We start from the raw sequence: 6,166 nt of genomic DNA on the forward strand, positions 1-6,166 counted from the left end.
GTCCTTCCCAAGGACCAAGTCAATGAAGTACCTGTAGACCCTTTGGGGGGCTTGCTGAAGCTGCGGAGGTGTGTGTGTGTCCACGTGGGTTCCCTCTCCCCGCACTGGCCTTCCTCATCACCACCGCAGACGGGTAAGTAAAGCCTTTTCAGCCCTTTCGGGGTTCCGTTAATAGCGAGCGGCCACCATTTTGGTGGCCGCTGTGCATGAGCAAATGCTGAAAAAGGCTTTACTTACTTGGCTGTGGCGGTGATAAGGAAGGCCGGCAGGGGGAGAGGGAACCCACGTGGACACACACACACCCATGGCTTCAGCAAGCCCCCCGAAGGGGCTACAGGTACTTCATTGACTTAAAAAAAATTTGTTTTAAGTTCGCGGACCTGCCGGACCGGACCCGGCGGGCCTTTTCTGGTCCAATGGAACCGGTGGGGGTGATTTGGTTCAACCAGGGTGGGACTTCCTTCACCCTGCATGAGACACTCTATGTGAGCACAAAGTCTTCTCCAGAATGATAGATAGATAAGCTTTATTACGGTTTTTGACCAGTACAGAAGCAAGCAGAAAAACATAGTATCATACACATACAGCATAGCAACAATATAGCTTTACGAATACACAGTGGCATGATAAATTATTCCACTACAGTGGTTATTAATGTACCAGCAATTATCTTTAACTCTCCTGGCAAAGGTCATTATCTTCGTCTTTTGGTAGTTTATTAGCAACTTTTCCTCCTCACAAAATTGCACAAAAGACTTTAGGGCTCTTTTTAGCCATATCGCAGACCGTGAAAGAATAACCATGTCATCAGCATATAGTGTACATTCACTTTAGTGTCCATGCACTGCAAAGTGCCTTAGTGTTCATGCACCTTAGTGTCCATTCACTGCATGGTGCCTTAGTGTTCATTCCCGTTAGTGTTCATGCCCCCTAGTGTTCATGCACTCTAGTCTCCATGCACTGCATGGTGCCTTAGTGTTCATGCACCTTAGTGTCAGCTCCTTGGAGTGTCTTCCTTGACTTAGAGAGAGAACTGTTACCTTTGAGGAAGAGGCCATACCTCAGTAGTAGGGCACCTCCTTTGCATGCAGAAGGCCCCAGGTACAATTCCTGGCATCTCCAAATAGAACTGGGAAGGACTCTTGTCTGAAACCCTGGGGAGCTGCTACCGGTCAGTGTAGACAATATTGAGCTAGATGGACCAAGGGTCTCTGACGCCATAGAAGGCAGTGCTGGTCGTCGAGGTAATTGGCTGGTCACTGGGAAGCAGGATACTGGACTAGCTGGACCTTTGGGCTGCTCTGGTAGGATTCTTCTTAAAAATATTTTTTAATTTTTAGTGCAGATTCCGGATAGATTTATATGGAGAAGTGTGTCTGTGTCTGTGTGTGTACATGTACGTTTAAGTAAATAAGTATCTTGAGATGCTTTGCACACCTTTCTGATGAGTGGCAGTGTGCGCAGTTGCTAAATTCACCCTGAAAAGAAAGCCCTTGCTAAAATTAGCCCGAGGATCATTGGCTTCTACTACTGAGCAAAGACTCAGCTGTGCAGCATCAAACTGCACAGCAGCTTGATTCTAGGCTTCCTCACTTCTGAAAGTTTCCAGAGGGCATATCCTTATGTCTGAGGAAGAGCTGGTCTCCAGCAGGTGTGAGGGGTGCAGGGCCATCTTTCAAGACGTTAAGTAGGAAGGTGATCTATTTTATTGGAGCAGCTTGTGTGGGTGAAACAGACTGTCAATGAGGCTAAGTGACTGCTGGCTGGGAAACTGTGTTAGGAGCTCAGTGCTGCTTTAAATGCACTTGCCTATATGTGGCCCTACTAGTTATATAGCCCCATCAATGCCAAGGCACTCAAGAGAGTAAAAAATACAAAAGGAAGGAAGAGAAAGCAAGCAAGCAAACCCAGGTCTCTGGTCCCAGGAATTTACAATCTAAGTTTTGGCAATGGAGAGACAAGAGAGGTGGGGAGGAAGAGAGAGGGCTGCGGGTGCAAAACTAAGCAGGCATGATGATGTGCAAATGCAGTTCAGTGCACTTTGTCCATTTCAGCCTGGAGTGAGCCCCAAGGGGTTAAGCCAAAGGTTTCAAAGGCAACTTAGCCACTGCTCTCAGCTATCCCCATATTATCAACAGAAAGACAGTAATACTGGCCTCTCCTAAAGAGTTATGGTAAAGTACGTTAAGGATCTTGGATGCTCTAAAAGCACGGCTTCAATGCTAAGCGTTATAGTATTATGAAATAATGCAAAACGCTGCTGTGCTTCATGTCAGGGTCAGTGGTGCAGCCAGCCCAGTTTAAGAACTGTTTTGTTCATTCGCTCCTTGGTAGGATTCTGACTCCTGTGTACACAGTGAATGGAACAAGAAAGGGTGCGTGTAATTATATGTCAAAAGAGGAATCCATATGCCCTGCATATGCAGACACCACGTTCTTTTCCGATCGGAGTGTAGCTAGCAGTGTTCAAAGGTGCCCAATGAACATAGGCCACCACACCCCCAGGGGCCCCTCTGTCTGCCCCTTGGTCACCCCCCACTCCTGTGGCTTGCCCCCACCATTTGCCTCCTCCCCTGCCACTCTTGACCGCCACTGCTGCCCACCCTGCCACTTGGTAGCCAGTTCATGCAGTGGCGGTGCTGGGTGTTCCGTGGCCTCTCTCCTTGCTTGGACAAAGAGAGGAGCCATGGAACCCCTCCGCGCAAGGAGTGGCAGGGAGAGCAGGAGGAGGAGTGGGGGCAGCAGTAGGGTGAAAATGAAAATGAAAATAAAACTAGCTGATCCGGTGCAGAGCATCTGCTCCCCTAGTTCATCCCCGCCTCCAGCCCCAGTTCATTCTCCTCCCACCCTTCAGCCCGAGCCCATTCTCCCCCCTTCAGCCCCAGTCTGTTCTCCTCCTCCCAGGCTGCTTTCCCTCCGGTGGTGCCTTCTCTTGCCAGCCGACTTTCCTGTCCTCAAATGGCTCACAATCTAAAAAGAAATGTAAGGTAGACATCAGCGACAGACACTGGAGGTACTGTGCTGTGGGGTGGATAAGGCCAGTTACTCTCCCCCTGCTAAATAAAGAGAATTACCATGTTAAAAAGGTGCCTCTTTGCCCAGTTAGTAGGGTTAAAAAGGAGATGATGTTTATTTACTGAATACAGGCCCCACTGACCTTTCTACACCCTTGTGCTGCACCCCTGTGCTACACCTAATACTCTCCAGGTCTGGGGTGGTGTTCCCTCTAACATGGATCTCCAGATGTTGTTGACTACAACTCCCATAATCCCCAAGCAAAAGCCATTGCAGCTGGGGATTCTGGGAGTTGTAGTCAACAATATTGTTATTGTTGTTGTTGTTGTTATTGTTGATAGAGGGAACACTGGACTGAGGTCCAGAAAAATGAGTTCTGCTGTTTTCAAGCAGATGCTGACAGTGTGTGCACAGCACTGATTGTCCAGTGTCTGTAACATGATAAAACTCCCTCCCCAGAAAAATTTTGCAGCATTTAATAAATTTACTATCTACACACACACCTTTGATGACTTTTTATTTTTTAAAAAAGTGATAGATCACCTGAAGCATAATGTAAGAGCAAGACTAAATCAGTGGCAGAACCTCTGCTAAGTACATTTGCCAGAGGCCTGGTGAAGGCAGTGGGAAGACAGGCTCATTCCATGAGAGGAAAACAACCCAAATGACTCTTGTTTTGGATGTACATTTGTATGCATTCAAAGTGTTAAAGATCTTACCTAACTCAGTTTGGTTAGATCTATGCATTCAGGAATGCTTTGAAAGAAATTTGGTGGTGGCTGGGGGCGGGGAAGGAGGGAGTTAAAAAAATCTCAGAGTCTGTGTTCAGAACACATTCCACATTTGGTCATTAAACTCTAATTGGTACCACGCTGAGCTTGGTATTGCCCTTTGACTACTCCGCATTTCCTAGGTCATGTCACTTCAAGATGTTCTTTGCCCCCACCCCCCTGCCCTCCAATGGCCTGCCCTTTTGAACTCTTAATCCTGTTTCTGAAAAAAGTATGAGTAGCTTGGCTTAAAACTCCTAGAAGGGGTTCCTCCCCCCCCCCAATTGTGCAATTTCTCTCTTCCTTCCTCTCTTCCTTCCTCACTTCATAATTATTCAAGGTTGTCTTTTGGGAGCCTAATTGAAGGGCAATGGGCAGGACCTGGCCATTTCATGACGTAACTCTTGCCCTTGGCAAATGTTAGAAGGCCTAGTCTCCTGTTCCGTTGAGAATACGTTCCTCCTCCATCCATCTGTTGCATTCCTGAGAAATTAAGACCTTGGTTCTGTTGTTTGTACCCACCTAATTTTATCTGTGCATAAACTACATCCACGTCAGCGCAGAAGTCCATCAAGAAAATGATATTTAAAGGGGAGCATGTACAATACTAGAAGCATTGTCATATGGGAGAAATTCTGGATCTATCTGAAATGGATGGGCAATCAGTTCAGGACAGACAAATGAAAGCCCTTTGCACAAGGGATAATTAACGGATGGAATTTGCTGGTGATGGCCATTGGCTTAGATGGCTTTAAGATGGGATTATTATTATTATTTTACACAGTCAGATGGCTGTTATTGACTGGTTTGTTTTATCCAGACATTTATCCAGACAAGGACCTGGGATGCCAGAATTTTATTGTCAATGTTGTTGCTGTTGGGATTATTATTATTATTACTATTATTACATTTATAGCCCGCTCTTCCTCCAAGGAGCCCAGAGCGGTGTACTACATACTTAAGTTTCTCTTTCACAACAACCCTGTGAAGTAGGCTAGGCTGAGAAAGAAGTGACTGGCCCAGAGTCACCCAGCTAGTATTATGGCTGAATGGGGATTTGAATTCGGGTCTCCCCGGTCCTAGTCCAGTACTCTAACCACTACACCACGCAGGTTCTCAAACTTGGGTTTCCAGATGATGATGGGCTACAACTCCCATCATCCCTAGCCACAATGGCTAATGCTAGCACTGCCTAGTCCCACTTTGGAGTCCAACAGGTACCTGAGATTAAGGGAGCGAGCGCTCTCTCAACCTGGGTTACTGGATCATGTGTTTGCTGGGGCTATGTTTAGTCCCAGTAGACACAGAGATGGGTGCTTAGAGTGCCTGCCTCCTGGGGAAATCCATCATCATGCATGTCACACGGTGCATTGTGGGATTCCCAGAGCCTGGGATATGTCGTCCTGGTTAGGGGTGTGCACGGAACCAGTTGGCTCAGTTCGATTCGAGTGCAAACTGCACTCGAACCTGACTGGACTAGTTTGGTCCTGCCCCCTTTCAAAACCCACCCCCATATATATAGGAAGCCCCTACAGCGGCTTTAGGAAACCCCCTGAAGGGGCTAGAGGTAAATACAATTTAAATGTATTTACCTCTAGCCCCTTCAGGGGGCTTCCTAAAGGCCATGGGGTGTGTGTGTGTGTGTGTCTGTGAAGGTTATCCCTCCCCCTGCCAGCCTTGGTAAACACTGCCGCTGCCTGTTTTACCATATCTTCTGGCCCATTCAGGCCTCAGTAAATAGGCGTGGTAGCCATTTTGCCTGCTGCTACAAATGTGCAAATGGCGGCAGGCAAAATGGCCACCGTGCCTACTTATGGAGGCCTGAATGGGCCAGAAAGTATGGTAAAAGAGGCAGCGGTGATCACCAAGGCCAGTGTGGGGAGGAAGAACCTTCACAGACACCCCCCCCCCCGTGGAAGCCCCTCAAAGGGGCTAAAGGTAAATATATATCTTTTTTTAAAAAAAAATTAAAAATGTGAACTGGCGGGGGGGGGTTGTCTCGGTCTGGACAGAACCAGGGGGGTTCGGTTCAACCCCGAACCATTGAACCCCAGAACTGAACCCCCAAACCAGTTCCCAGTTCACACATCCCAAGTCCTGGCCCCTGGAGCTGCGTGCTGCAGGCACTCAGCACCACTCATCTGGGAGTGTGGTCTGCACTCCAAGCAACTGGACTCAGTATAACAGTTCACATGCGCTGGAAAAACTGGGCTGGGCTCCCGTAGCCCAGTTTTGCATGTCCGAGTGAATCACCTCATTGTTTTTTCAAGGCTTTACGTGGCTTTATTAGCCAATTTTTGGCTGAAAAGCAGGGAAATCATAGACTTTGACTTTAGACGTTATTATGGTCAGTAACCAGCAGGTAATCATATTATACATTA

The sequence above is a fragment of the Hemicordylus capensis genome, chromosome 4 (assembly GCF_027244095.1).
Source record: "Hemicordylus capensis ecotype Gifberg chromosome 4, rHemCap1.1.pri, whole genome shotgun sequence".
NCBI classification, from domain to species: domain Eukaryota; kingdom Metazoa; phylum Chordata; class Lepidosauria; order Squamata; family Cordylidae; genus Hemicordylus; species Hemicordylus capensis.